General features: G+C 36.7%; 1 protein-coding gene across 8 annotated transcripts in view; it reads right to left on the bottom strand.

Annotated features, from left to right (window-relative positions):
• Positions 1-15,138, bottom strand: part of SLCO4C1 (solute carrier organic anion transporter family member 4C1) — a 294,796-nt gene that overhangs the window by 157,777 nt on the left and 121,881 nt on the right. The window contains exon 16 of one of the 8 annotated variants that reach the window (XM_072958347.1): positions 1,180-1,255. The exons of the other annotated variants lie outside the window; for them this stretch is intronic. The gene's annotated coding sequence lies outside the window, so the exon portion shown is untranslated. Of the gene's footprint in view, positions 1-1,179; positions 1,256-15,138 lie in introns of those variants that run through there. 8 annotated transcript variants of the gene reach the window in all.

The raw sequence follows: 15,138 nt of genomic DNA, 5'->3' as shown, positions 1-15,138 counted from the left end.
GCCAATATATTGACGTTATTGATTTTAATGGATTTCTTCAAATATAATTCAAAATTCCTCTACCTAGTGCAGATACTAATGCCAAGTTGACATACAAACAAATAGTATTCGCACTTAATGTAATGAAGCCAGCTGTTATTATGGTTAAGTATTTTTCTCAGAAAACATGAAATTAGATTTGAACAGAAGCTCAAAATCATAAAAACAGCTTTAATAATACAAAGTGTACATTATTGATTCTCAGCTTACTCGATTTTTATTGTTATTTTTCTCCTCTGCATTTTGACGCCACAGGTCCTTCATGAATATTCATGAGGACTGTTTCCAGACTCTTATCTGCCCACTCAGGTATCTGATATAAAACAGTAGGTTCAAGTCAGGTCACCTATTAGTCAGGCTCAAATCTAACCTGGCTTGTTCTGATATGGAATAATTTTGAATAAAGGCAGGTTGTCTGCTGAACAGACCAAAATCTGGTAATTGTACAAGCTATACTGATTGATTCATCAAATATTTATAAGCGCCTACTACTTATTGAGTTGGAAAGCTGTGGATTGATGATAATAAAGACAAATAATGCATCCTCAATTCCAATGTCCATGTCCTGAAGTAAATTATACTGGTGTCAGTGACCAGCATGTGAACAGGAAACAGAAGCAGTGCCGTTATTACTGTTAACAGGATCCAGAGGAGGCCTGGGGTAGGCGGAATCAATCTGTCTCTAGAGTTGGGCTTTTAAGTATATGCAGGAGCTCTCCAGATAAAGAAGGGGGTTCTAGTCACAAAGAATAATAGTTATATAAAGCCCCAGAACAACTTCATAAATTCAAAGAGGTTAGGCAGGTGTGACAGGAGTGCAGAGAGTAAGGTGATCAGACTCAGGACACGAAGTGTGAGAAGCATCATCATGGAAGCCCTGAAAAGGATACTACATTTTAAATTTATTAAACAAAAAATTTTAATTTTTAAAGGGAAGCTTTATCCATAGGAGTCACTAAAAGATCGTTCAAGGAGTCTGTAACCATCAGATAAGCATTTTAAAGTCAGCTAATTCAGACTTCACAGTGTTTACAATAGAAAGAAGGTCAGGGAAGCGGTACATACACTCTTCTGTAATTTGGGTGTGAGAAGTTCAGGGTCTAAGCTGGCACAGTGGCTGATATCAAAGCAGGCGACAGACAGAAGAGACATCAACCCAAACTATTCTCCACCTTCTTAATGAATCAAGTATCCCCAAAATTACAGCTGTATGAACCTGAGGAAAGCAAACAAAAAAACCTCCTGGGAATTCAAAAAAAGTATGACTATAATGCTGAATGTACAAAATGTTTACCTGTCTGTTAGCATTAGTACAAGCACCTCTAAAACAAACTAAAATAAAGAGAGTAATATGAGTGCTATCTCTGACCCTATTATCAATTTTCTGGGAAGGGTAACTTTTCTCTAGGCGTCTCCATTATTCTTCCACAATTAAAACCAAATTCCTGTGAAATCCACCAGGCAAGATAATAGTAAAACTAATTAAAACATTACTATCGTTCAGGTATTTAATCGAGTCTATTCAAAAATAGTGTACATATCTATAACAAAGTTGTCTATATATACTTTGCACTGTGTGTTAAATTGTTTAAGTTTTAATAAACGTTCCTCCTGAATTACAACATGATTTTTGTCACGTTCATCTTTCTTGTTGATTTGTTAATGAAGAAGGAAAGAATGCTTTTCAGAATAAAGACCAACTGAATTTCCAAACCACTTTTTCTCCATCTTTTCTTCCATAATATATATTCCACAATATTCCATATCATTTAAATAAGCTGCAATTGTAATGGAAACTGCCAATCAGGGTTAAAGTAGTATAACCACCAAGTTAGATAAATTTAAAATCTACCAGCCAAATCTAAATATCCAGTTAAATGGAATTCAAACTACTTCGTACTACAAGTGGCAGTGTGTGAGGACTACTTACCAAGAAATGAAAAATCAGTGCCTCATGAGCTGAGTTAAATGTGATTATAAATCTGCATTTCTGAAACTGAGTCTTTGTGTCAGTGTTTTGACATAGAGCATAAGCAACAATAGCCCACATGTTGTACAGAAATAATCCATGTAAGATAGTAATGTGAACAGTACGTCCTACTTTCAAAATGATATCACTTTTAAATGATCATCTTCTGATAACTGCCTACAGTGGTTTAGCTTTTGAAGATCTAAAATTCACTGACGTTTTAAATATTTCATTCTCTTTAAACCAAATGAATTTTTAATAGTCAAATGATCAAAAGATTTTTCTACCAGAGCCACACCCACCACCACCATCACTAACCTCTCTGACTTCTTTTTATTATTGTCTTATATTCTAAAGTACCTTAGATTGACTAAAATATATTGAGGCTGGGGGAGGGCTATGCTTGAATTCTTTGTATGTGTATCCATTTAAGTTCTCGTTAAGAACTCTCCTAAGGGAACTGCTATAAGTGAAAAATTCACATTTGGCAGATTATCTTTTACTTGTATTATTAGCATATAAAACATACTATTCTGCAATCGTAAGAATTTAAGCTTTCTGCCCAGATGTTTGTCATTTTCTAGTAGAAACACATTTACCTTAAATATATTTAAAAGCATCTGATTTAACTGCTCTTAGATCTAAGAACTAACAGTAGACTATCAGACTTCACTTATATTTACAAAAGTACAGAATTTTGAGTTCTTCTGATGGGGTAAAATGAATTGGAATACTTTGTCTCTTTCCGATCAAGGGAGAAATTCAGGAATCAGAGGATAAGATTTGTGGGTGGTAACACTAGTGCTTCTGTGAGGGGCAGTGGCTGCGTGTCTTCGGTGGGAGGAATCTTTTCACATTTCTCATTGGAGGATTAATACAATAGATGTTGACTTCCCAGAAAAGAAGTCATTGCTTACTAAGTAACTGAAGGTTGACATTAAATTTATACATGAATCCTTTAAATTCAGAGGAAAATAAAAAGTTAAATACTTTAGGTAATTTTCTTCAATTTTTATCTGAAATGTCAACAAGACACATATATCCTTTAGATTTTTGTTTTCTCTCTTGGATTATTTTTCTCCTATCACTACAGTTAGATATGTAATCAAAGAAAATGCTACCCTTTCAGGCGTACATGAGCACATCGAACTATGATGTTTGATCAATCACCATGAAAGCACAATGATATAAACAGAAAAATCAGTGAGAAGAGTACTATCAGGTGAGATTCTGGATAATTAACTCTTGAATAACCTGTGCACACTGAGACCCTACATCAGCCTTCTTCTGCAACTTTTTTCCTACAAATCTCAGATTTTTCAGTTTTTAGTAGTGTGACAAGTTAAACAGAAAACATTTTAATTTTATGGACATCTGGAACACAGAGAGGCTGAGTAACCTCAGTTATTAAACTGGGTGGATCAGAAGCAACCAAATTCATTAGCTGATTTTAGTCATTAATCAGGAAGGTAACGGATGGCAGAGCCTGGCTAGCTATTCATCAAAGACCTTCCATTTTGTTTCTTGGGCATAGAGATGGGCTACATTTGCAAACTTCCTTTGCTATAAACACAGTCATGGGAGCCTGACAGGAAGGAACCAGGCAGAACAGCACATACTGCTTCCAGGCCTGGCCTGTAACACGCTTGTCGTGAACTCCTCCCTTCATGTTTCCCATCTACTAGCAGAATGCAGGTGGCCCTTATGTCCTGGACTAGGAAAGTCAAAGGGCAGTCAGTGAGTGTAGTATTATTGGTTTAAGCCACGAAATTTGAAGATTTTTCACTACTTCATAATGTTTTACAAATTAGCCTACTGTGAAAACACAGAAAAATATTTATACTTTTTAACTAAAACGAATGTTTCAAACTACAGTCTCCTCATTTGCATCTAATAATTCAAGTTCACTCCGATCTTGCCTAATTTTGACATCCTCTTTACAGACCAAAAGGAAACACTGCCCACTGCTGCTGGTTTTTCAGAGGACCTGTGCTTTTGGTCTTGCCATAGGACAACCCAGGACCCTAGAAAGCACTAAAAGCAGACACTTAAGGCTTACTCTGCTGTCCAATTCTTAACTCTGGAAACACTGGTTAAAGATTTTTTAAATGTCAAAAAAAAGAAAAAGAAAAAGATACTTAGGAAGCAGGTGCATTTTTTTAACCTCTTCTGGTTTATAGAATAGTATTTCAATGTCATTTTCATTATTTTTCTGTATAAAAATGGCTTTAGAGCTGGCTATTTTAAAATATATTTACAAATTTCTTTAAATGTACAAAGAGAGACAAGCTGATATCAAAATACCAACAAATGCCTAGTATTCCACAATGGAACACTGACCTCACAGCTATTAGAATGGCTCTCATCAAAAAGACAAGAAGTAACAAGTGTTGGTGAGGATTTACAGAAAAGTGAACACTTGTGCACTGTTGGTGGGAATGTAAACTGGTGCAGCCACTATGGAAAACAGTATAGAGACGCCCCCCAAATTTTTAAAATAAAACTACCATATGATGCAGCAATATCATTTCTGGTTACTTACCCCTCCTCAAAAAAAAAACCCCGGGAAACACTAACTGGAAGAGATATCTGCACCCCCATGTTGACGGCAGGGTTACAGACAACAGCCAAGATACGAAAACAACCTACATGTCCATCAATAGACAAATGGAAAAAGAAACTGTGGTGTAAATATATTATTAAACAGAGTATTATTTAGCCATCAAAGACATCAAAGAAAAAGAAATCTTGCCATTTGTGAACCTGGATGGATCTTGAAGGCTAAGAGAAATGAGGCAGACAGAGAAAGAAAATCCAAAGGCTGTGTGGGGGAAAAAAAAGAACAAAACCAAAGAAACCGAACACACTGATAGACACAAAAAACAGAAACAGATAATAGATTGGTGGTTGCCAGAGGTGGAGTGGGGAGAGGAGGGTGGGAAAAGTGGGTTAAAGTGGTCAAAAGGTACAAACTTCCAGCTACGAAATAAATGTCATGGGGATGTCATGTACAGCAATGGTGACCATGTTAATAATACACTACTGCACAGTTCAAAGTTACTAAGAGAATAGATCTTAGAAGTTCTCATTACAAGAAAAGAAAATAGAGTATTAGCTTGTTTCCCAAGATGACAGGATTCAATTGCACTCCTACTTTGCAGAGGTATGACTGCTGTATGATGAACAGGCATAATGTATGTTATTTTTGAGCATTTGTCTTTGGGATTTATATTTCTTTTATAATCAAGGCAGTGGTACTTTGATTTAAAATAATAAGGTCAAAATTAAATTCAGCAAAACTGAGTTGCAGTATCCTTATAGAATCCCTGCCTAACCATGAGCCATAAAAGAGTTGAGAAGCACGTGTTCAAAAGCTTTGCTAGAGGTTTTTAATATAAAGGCAGTCATTATTTTCTATTGGGGGCATGTATTATTGTTTGCCATACCTGGGTCTATTCATTCCCCACTGCTACCTGAGTGATCTTAAGACTCTTAAGTAGTAACTTGCTGCTTAGGAGCAATTACCAGCCTCCTACGAGAAAGCAAATCTGAGAAACAAGCTCATTTGTGACATATTTGTGACCCCGCTTTAATGTGGCTGCCCTTCAAATATACAGTTTTCTAAACCCACAGAATGACATTCCATCTTTGAAAAGAGCAGAGATCTTTCCCACAGAAACAGGTACACACAGAAAAGTGTTTATAGAAAGTGAAAGGGACATAATTAGCTGAAGAGTTCAATGAACCAGAAGGAGGAGCGTTCACAACCATTTCTGTGCATAGCTCTCAAGTCCTCCATTCGATCGTATTATGACAAAAATCACATTTTCCCATGTTTGGAAACTGCTATATCCTATTTAAATGTATTTTAAATTATATTATCAAAACTGGCTACTGCTCCCTTAGAAAGCATAAAGCTCATGTGGGAGAAAACACAAAGCCTGCTAGACACGGTAAGAAGGGTGTATACCACAGAAATTAAGAACAATATTATGTTTATTTGGGTGATGTATTAAGACAGATGGGGATTAACTTAGAAGCAATGTGGTGGGGAGGTGGGCAGGGGAGTAGATGTTTGGGATAAACAGAAAAATCAGGAATAGAAACTTCTCGCCTGGAAGCTGGGCTCAAATTACTTGGGAGTGTTTCTGTCACTGACAGGCAAGGTCTCCAGCTCAGAGAGACTGTGCCCCACACTGAGCACCCAGCTAGGCGTGAGGAGTACAAGTTCACCCGCATTCCACCCACCTGGCACAGCGCTCTGGCATGTTTACATCTCTAGGGAGGAAGCTGGAAGTTGTGTCTTTGACAAACACACACGTGCACACGCACCTTTATGCTAGGAAACCCACAGTTGTGTGGGAACCCATCTGTCCTCCAAGGAGAACCATTTCGTAATTTTCACAAATGTTCATCGAAGCCAATAGAAGCCTTAAAACTAGTTAAATGACTCTGAACTCCTTCAGACGCCAAACTTCTAGGGTTAGCATGGGCACAGTGTAGGTGTAATTGACTCTGAAGCAACAACTTGAAAAGCCATGAATTCAACCCCTGGATGCAGATCCTGGTTCCCACTCCATCATCACAAACCACTCTGACCCTCCACCTTCTCACTGACAACATACCTACCACAAAGAGTGATTGTATGCCTCAAATGAGATGAAACAGTCACATCACAAGCTGGGAAGTACTATGGACTTCGATACACAGATTAAGAGAAAAAAGCAAATCAGGAGGAGTAAAGACAGACTTTATTTGAACACTATTTATGAGTCGGGAAGACAAGATTTTTTTCCCAATAAAAAGACAAAAGCTGGAGCAAGTAAAAGCTTTTAACTCCACACATCTCCCAAACCTCAAAGATTCAAAACCAGATGATTTATGAATAGATCCAAAGAATACTGGATGCTGGAAAAGATTCTGGCTACATCAAAATGTTTCATTCTTACATTTAAAGGGTCTCATCATGTATGTACTGAAATCAGTGAGCTCTTGAGAAAATGAACAACAAAGAGAAGACAACAGAGAAGAATTTAAAAATTGTGGGAGAACCTCCAATCTGCCCAGTGAACAAAGACTCCACTGTGAGCATGAGTAGAGAGCCACATAGTCCCTCAGTTGCTGTCAGTTCCAATGCATTTCTCTTGGTTTTAAGCATCTCGTTGGTATGAGTAAAGATTTAAAGATGCATAAAGCAACTATTTATCTGATGTTCAACAGTGATCTACTTAAAGTTAAGAGTCAAAAAATGTTACTGTTGGGCTCTGTGCTACAATATGTGAGGAAACTGAAGAATATTCCAGAGTAATACTTCTTATATTTGAATTGTACTTTTTCCATTTTAGAATTTAAGTTATATGTAAAACTTGATTCCACTCGATTATAATAAATAATTATAAAAACTATTGGAATGACTTCCTAATTAACCCCCCCTGGTTCTAACCTTGACCCTTTTCAACTGACTCTTTAAGAGCTACCAAAGTGACCATTCTAAAATGAAAATCAGACCATTTGTCTCCCCTGATTAAAATCTTTCCCAACGAAGTTTTATTACTGAGAGTAAATGCCAAGTTATTTGGTTCGGCATGAAAGGCTCCCCTTGGTTTGACCCCTAACTGTTCATTTTCATCTCTTCACTCCAAGCATTCTAAGCTAACACTGAATGCTCCAGCCAAACTGTTTGTGAACAGCTTATAGTTTGTTCCAGACAACAGTTATTCTTCTGTAAGCCTGTAATACCTTCCCACTTTCCTTTCTGCCTATAAAACTGTTATTCACCTTTCAACACTCAGCTCAGGTATTACCTAGTTTAGGAAAGGCTCCACAAGCCCCTAACACAGTTTCACTTTTCTCATATCTGTGCTTGAGTCATCCTTTTGCATACTTGCTCTTTGCTAAAATGTTTTCTAGATTGTGAGTTTCTTTAAAGTGAGCACTATAACCTTACTTTTTCAGTCCCCAGTACAATGCTTGATTGATTAAAGGTGCTCCACAAATAGTTTACAAATAAATCAATAAAGTGCCACTGCATTAGCATCTCACTTTGTATTCTCACGCCAACTAAATCCCTTTGCCATTTTACTCTTCCCTAAGGTCAGAACACCTATGCTCGTTCACTCTTCATTCAAGATGCTCGTAATTTTCCCCCGAAACCTAATCCCTGTCAAGCAAATTTACAGACTCCCCGGAACTGACTCTGTTATTGTCTCACCTTCTACATTTATTAGCTTTGGTTGCAGAAACAAAGCTCACAGTCTTAGTGGCTCCCAACCACAAAATGCATTCCTCTCTCACAGAGCTGCAGATTGACAACAGGACTGAAGTGAGTAGGACACTGATGGGCTCGCTCTCTCTCCCAACTGCAGGATTAGGCAGAAGGGCAGCCCTTCTCGGGCACATGCTGGTCTCTTGTTGATGAGGGGGAAAAAAAGAGAGGGGGGGAGAGCGAGAGCGAGAGCGAGAATAAAGCAACTACAGAGTCACATTCAAAGTTTTTGCCTGAATCCACTCACAGTCCACTGGAGAAGCAAGTCATCTGCCTTAGCCTGACAACAGGGCAGGGAAACATCCTCTACTTTACCTACAGGAAGGCATAGCAAGAGCAAAGATGAACAAGACTCTTACGTGGAAAGACAAATAATTGGTCATAATGATACAATCTACTACAGAATCCTTTGTAACATGCCATACCCCTTTATTACAGTTTGATCAGATCATATCTACTGAAAATCCAACTAAATCTGTCCAATTTTGTGGCCCCAAAACCTCTACCTCTGGCCCCACCAACGTATAGACTGAATATGACCAGTAACAGAACACAGGGTCTAAGGCACATTCCTCTGATTATGTCACATATGGTATCAAACCAAAAGGAAAAGAAAGCACCTAAAAACTCAAGTTCATAAATTTGCAGCACGAAGAGATTTTTTTATATTTCTTTTCAAATATTTGACCCTAATCATGGTCGGTAAAGACAATCACTCTCAAGTGGCCTCTTCTTGACAGTATGTATCGTACAGGATTTTCAAGTTTTTAAAAATGTGTTTTCATATAATTGGAACAAATGCAATGGTCTCAGTTGCATCTGTTGTGCAGAGTGCTGACTGTCTCCCTGCCTTTGCAAAAGGGAGACGGGCAGCATCAGCATAAAACATTTCTAACACGTACTTTCCTAGTTAATTTACTGTGATTCCAGTATTTTCTTTATTTCATGGTAAAAACCTTTATTCCAATCTAAATTTTATCCATATGAACAAAATCTAATTAAAATTACTATGAAACAAACTCATTACAGTACAGAAATCCTTCCATTCATTAAATCACCGATTTTAATTATACATCTAGAATGAACTGACAAATGGGAAGGTCATTGGCCATCTAAGCCAGAATGGCACAGGTCAACACATCCAATGGTAATATGTCAACTTGTTGGTACACAAGCCTGAAATTATCCTCCTTTCCTATGTAACACAGCCAACTAAGTTGGCAAACTCTCCTTTGCCACTAGATAGAAAGGTCCCTTTATGATATCTTGGGCTAATTCTACCAAAGTTCTGGCACTTTCAGCTATGAAAATAGTAGAATATGTTATTAAGATGTATTTCTAAGTAGTTTTGAAATTTTTAACATGTCTGTTTAAAAACGTGTACATCTCTCATATGGGCTAAATTTGTGCTATAAAGGTATATTGTGTTATCTCTCATCTCTCCATCCATCTTAAATGGCCTTAGGCCCTAGTATCAGAATGGGCAAGAGGCAAAGGAGGAACAGTATCTATTGGAGTGCCTGCCCAAGAAAAGTTTGCTTTCTTCCTTACATTGATATCATCACTGAGCTAGACTGACAACCACAAGCAACTACCCTATGCAACCCAATTACCAAGCAGACACGCAGCAGAGCAGAGGTGGGTCTCCCCATCTTACATATATGGACAAGTTTTATGAAGAGTTTTTTTCCCGTCCCCATTTCCTTAACTTTGGAGAAGAGAACCACTAATGTACATTTTTCCCTTTCCCAAAAAGGAGGAAAGAATGGGTGTTGATTTCCTTGAACTGGAGAGACTCCACAGAAGTAATCTGTCCTACTTCCCATTAATACTTCTACGTTTCCCATGGGGGAAAAAGTTGTTTTGGCTTATTTAAAACAGCCTTTGGAGAATTTAATAACTGCTCTCACCAGATATTGCTGCTGTAATCCCTCAACAATTTGGCAACTTAAGTGAATGGATAAGCTCTCCACCAGTGACTTATATCATATCGTTGTGTGACAGCTCACCTAAAGCAGAGACAGTCTCTAAACAATCAAATGTGAATTTAAATATACACACTGTACATTGGACATATACACTCCTTGCAAAGAAGCTACTTTTCTACAATGTTTAAAAGTCCTGTAGATTCTTAAATTCCTCTTGTAATTTGGTTTCAAAAGCAGGGTCGGCTTTATCAATACTACTACTAGTACAGTATTTGCACATCTAGAAAAACTAATGGTGTCACTGAAATAGCAATTAGAATTCACCACTTCCTGGATATTCTCACAAATTCCATTTAAATAAGAGCTGACAGAAATTCCCATGAAAAGGAAAACAATTAGTAACCAGAAATGTAATTCTGACAGAATACAAGCCCAGGTTCTATTCAACAGTAGTAACATAAAGCATGTACCAGTAATACAGACTTGTTTCAAATCAGGGAGACTAGGGGATAGAGAGCCTTTCATCATTACCATGATTTACACTAACAAATTAAGTGCCCAGAGGCCATGGTTTTAGAGAAGCTCAGATGAAGCATAGTAACAGATTTATAGTCTCTTTTCTAACCTTTAAGTCAGTGCTTGATTACTAAAAGCTTTGTAGAAAGTACTTATAGAATTTTCAAAAAGCATTTAGAAACCTTTATAGCAAAAAATACTACACATACTTTCAAGCTATAAACAATATACAGATCACCCAAATTTAAGTGAGAACATGTTTGTGCATAACATGATTACAGCAGTATATCCTAAAAATATTTTATATGCTACAAGTTATTTTCTCATTTCCTCTGAAATTCAATGATAATCATTTCTCTGAATCACAGCAAGCCCAAAAACCACTGTCAGCATGTTTACTGTCCTGTGATCTCTCATGAAAATCGGGTGTCGGAATATAGACATTTGGAAGTACTTTTGTTAGAGCTAAATTGAGTTTAGAAATAAAACAAATAAATAAATCTACCACAAGCGACAACATGCCTGTGGAGTACTCTGGATAATCTTCATTCCACGTTCACTTCTTACTTTCCTGCCGATGGGCTCAGCATCACAGCCTCCCAAAATGCTAATCCTTAAAACGTCACAGCAGATCCCACAGCAAAGTCAAAGCACCTACAGGGATGATGTTTGACTTTTCTCCAAGTCTGAGGTCATGGACATAATTTTTAAATAATTCTTAGAAATAATTTGACAAATACAGACCCATGGTTTAGTCTTCCACATAGGAAAATTTTATTAGCATTTTCAATCATGGTTCTAACATGGTTCTTTTAAAAAACAAACGAGAGGGGGAGGGTATAGTTCAAGTGGTAGAGCACATGCTTAGCATGCATGAGGTTTTGGGTTCTAATTCCCAGTACCTCCTCTAAAAATAAATAAACCTAACTACCTTCCCCCCCAAGAAAAATTTTAAAAATAAACATTAAAAAAACAACTTGAGGTATAAGTTACTTTCTATTATTTCCCCCCTTAGTTCCATCAGTTTTTAATTTATATATTTTGAAGTTCTGTTATTAATGAATTTGGAATTATTATGTCTTCTAACAAATTGTCCCTTTTATCATTACCAAATGTCAAACTTTAATTGCATGTTACCCTCTCTGTCTTAAAATCTCCTGTGTCTGGCAGCAATATAATTACTCTAAGTCAGATGGAAAGTTTACATGGTATACGTTTTACCTACGCTTAATTTCAATCTACTTGTGTTCACATTCTTTAACCATACCTTTTAGCTATTGTGAATAATGCTGCAATAAACAATGGGGTATGTGTAACTGTTTGAGTCCCTCTTTTCAATTTCAATTCAAACCATCTACACCTAGAAGTAGATTTTCTGCATAATATGGTAATTCTATGTTTAGTTTTTTGAGGTAGAGTATCTATTTTATATCAAATACATCAGTTGGTACTAGAATCTAACAGTCCTTCCACTTAAAATACATTCAAGTAAGTTTGATGTGTTTTGCTTTTTCTTTTTAAAAAATTGTGTTTTTCATCCACACACATACACTGTGCCATAGATGTTTTCTGCTGTGTTTCGTTTTTACTATTACCAAGCGTCTTACTCAGTTGAGAATATGTAATTATATGTTTCACTTAATTTGACTCTCTTCGCCCATCTCTCAGTGTTTAAGGTATCTTTCTTCTTTATGTCCATCCACCTATAAACATAAGCTGCATCTGAACCCCTGTAACCTGCTGCATGTAGTCATAAAACTCTTCAGACAAATTTTCATACTCAAATTCTGGCATCTGAATTGAAGTGTCTCATGACTAAACTAAAATAATAGCAGTATTTTAACCTTCCTTAAAGGAAGAAGACATTATTGTCAATCTCAATTTTTAATTATCTTATTAACTTTTAATTTTTCTACATTGCTCTTAAATATTTCAAAGCCACTGACACTATTAAGTGCAAGCAAATGACCAACAAATGAATGTCTAAGAAACAAAGCAGAAAATTCTGGAGACAGGATCTACTTCTCTTCTTTCTGTATTTACTTCTATTGCCATGATATGCTGAGTGTTCATACCTATGATTTTTATACAGTAATTTGCTAATAACCAATTAAGCTCATGTGCATATGCTAAAACTGAATCAACTCATGTTTCACGTAGAGCTCACTGACTTCCGTAACTCTACACCTGAACATACCTCACAGCCCTGAGCTTAGAATATGAGGATGTTTATGACTCTTAACTGTTTGGCAATTCCTAAGATGAGGGAAAATGCCATGGAAGTTTAACTGGACAGCAAAAGGGAGATGAATGAGCATAGCAAATCCATATGCCAAATACAGAGTCACTCTCAGCCATCCAAGACTGGGACGTTTAGGCAAAATGTTATGGAACAACAGATTTTTTTTTTTTTTTGGCTCTGTTACATCTTAAAAGACGTTTTAATGAAAGGAAAATGATTGATGAGCAGCCATGCAAGACCTCGGCTAGGATTAATAAATGGGAAACCTCTATCACCAACCCCATCTAAGGAGGCACTGATCATAACTTGTCATCTTAATAACATTTTAATGTCAGCTCCATATTTATTGCATTTTTATGGAATTTTAAATCATGCCGAAGTGTGGAACACCTCCAATAATGAGCATGAAAATGCAAAGAGATTTTGATTAACATCAGCTACTGAAGAACCAGAAATGCTCTATGGGGAGCTCAGAAGCTTCAGAAACTGGGGGATCTTATAATGACAAAAGTTCAACAAAAGTTACTATATTTACTATATGTGTGTGCCTTTGTGTTTGTATCTGTGAATATTATTTTTTTAAGTAGGATTTAAGCCAGGAAATTTTTTCTCATTATACACAGTCCCTGACATGAACTATCCTAAGAAGTCTTACTCAGTAGTGCATTTTGCACAGATAGGAAATTTCTATTTGCAACCTTACTCCTACAGCTGCATAAAGTATAATACAGCACCAAACTTGTCAACTTCAGATACGGAAGCCAAGAAGAAGATCAATTACGGTAGTCTTACTTGAAAAACCACATTAGAAGGTACACTTCAGATAATTTCAGAATCTGGCCTCCGAATTTTGTGACTATCATCTGCAACTCACCGACATGGTATTCCCAAACATATTACATCACCCTGACGCTTTGAGATGGTAGAAGTCACAGAAATCCTCAAAGTTTGGAAAGCAACAAAGTCAGGAAAGCAGATCAGGCCATTTCTGAAGCAGACAAAACCTGGAAAGGATACACAGCATCTCCTTCACAGGTGACAATCTACGTAATAACTTAAGTGATATTTTGATGGCAATATGCCTTTTTCCTTTTTTTCAGCATAAATGCATGGGAAACTTGCCAGTACTTTTTTTTTTAAAGTATACTAACACTGGATTTATGTTTAGGTAATTTTCAGATGAAAAAAAATTATGGAATTAACTTTAAAGAGCGAAAAATACTATTTCTAACTGCTTGTCATTATCAGGCATATGACCTTAATGCATTAATTAATTTTACAGTGTCAATAAAGTGGCCAGACATGCCATTATTTGATGAAATGAATGTCAGGTGCCAGGGCAGAAACTTCATCTCTTCCCCTGTTTCCAGCAACGCTACCACCACGACCCCCACCCCAGCCACACCAAAGCTTTTTCTTCTCCTACATCATCTCTCATTATTTCTTACATGAATTCACTTACTGATTTATTTTTTATATGTTAAGAATACACTTAGATAGGCAGAAGGCTCAAGCCTCGGTCTTCAAAATGATCAAGCCAGAAATGATAGTGGTCATTTTGTATTTGATTGTACATTCAGTTGAAATGTGTCCACATTTTTGCAAGTGCATTTGCCTCTTTTTGAAACATCTCCCTCCTTTCTCTCCTGCCTGAATCACCTCTACTAGTCATTGTCATCCAGCTCAGGTAGAGACTTTCTTTGAAGCCTTCCCTTATCCATCCAAGAAATACTAAGCTCTCTCTCCAATTCTCTCATTACTTCTGGTACATGACTCTGTGCATACTAGTAGGAAATACGTGCTTAGGTATCTACCCCCACCAAAATGTGAATTTTATATGAGAAACATGGCTAGTTCGTCATAGCACTTGGTGGACTGTCAGTATTCAACAGATCAGTCTGATGAATGCAAAAATAAAAATAAAGAAGTTTCTTTTATTTAGCATCTTCCCCAAAATGTTTGGCATTTGTCCTGTATCTACATATATCATTGCTACCTGAAGGTACACATTCAGCTTATCCTGATATGGGCAAATGATTTCTAAATTGTGGATAAATCACACAATAAAAAATGACAGACTTTACTACAGAAACTAATTTTAAAACCTATAAGAAAGTACCACCAAAAATTTAAAAGACAAGTTGAGTGAAAAATTGTCCCCATCGACTATCACAAATAT

The sequence above is a fragment of the Vicugna pacos genome, chromosome 3, assembly GCF_048564905.1.
Source record: "Vicugna pacos chromosome 3, VicPac4, whole genome shotgun sequence".
NCBI classification, from domain to species: domain Eukaryota; kingdom Metazoa; phylum Chordata; class Mammalia; order Artiodactyla; family Camelidae; genus Vicugna; species Vicugna pacos.
Note: the sequence above shows the minus strand (reverse complement) of the source record. Positions and strands in the feature narration are given on the sequence as shown.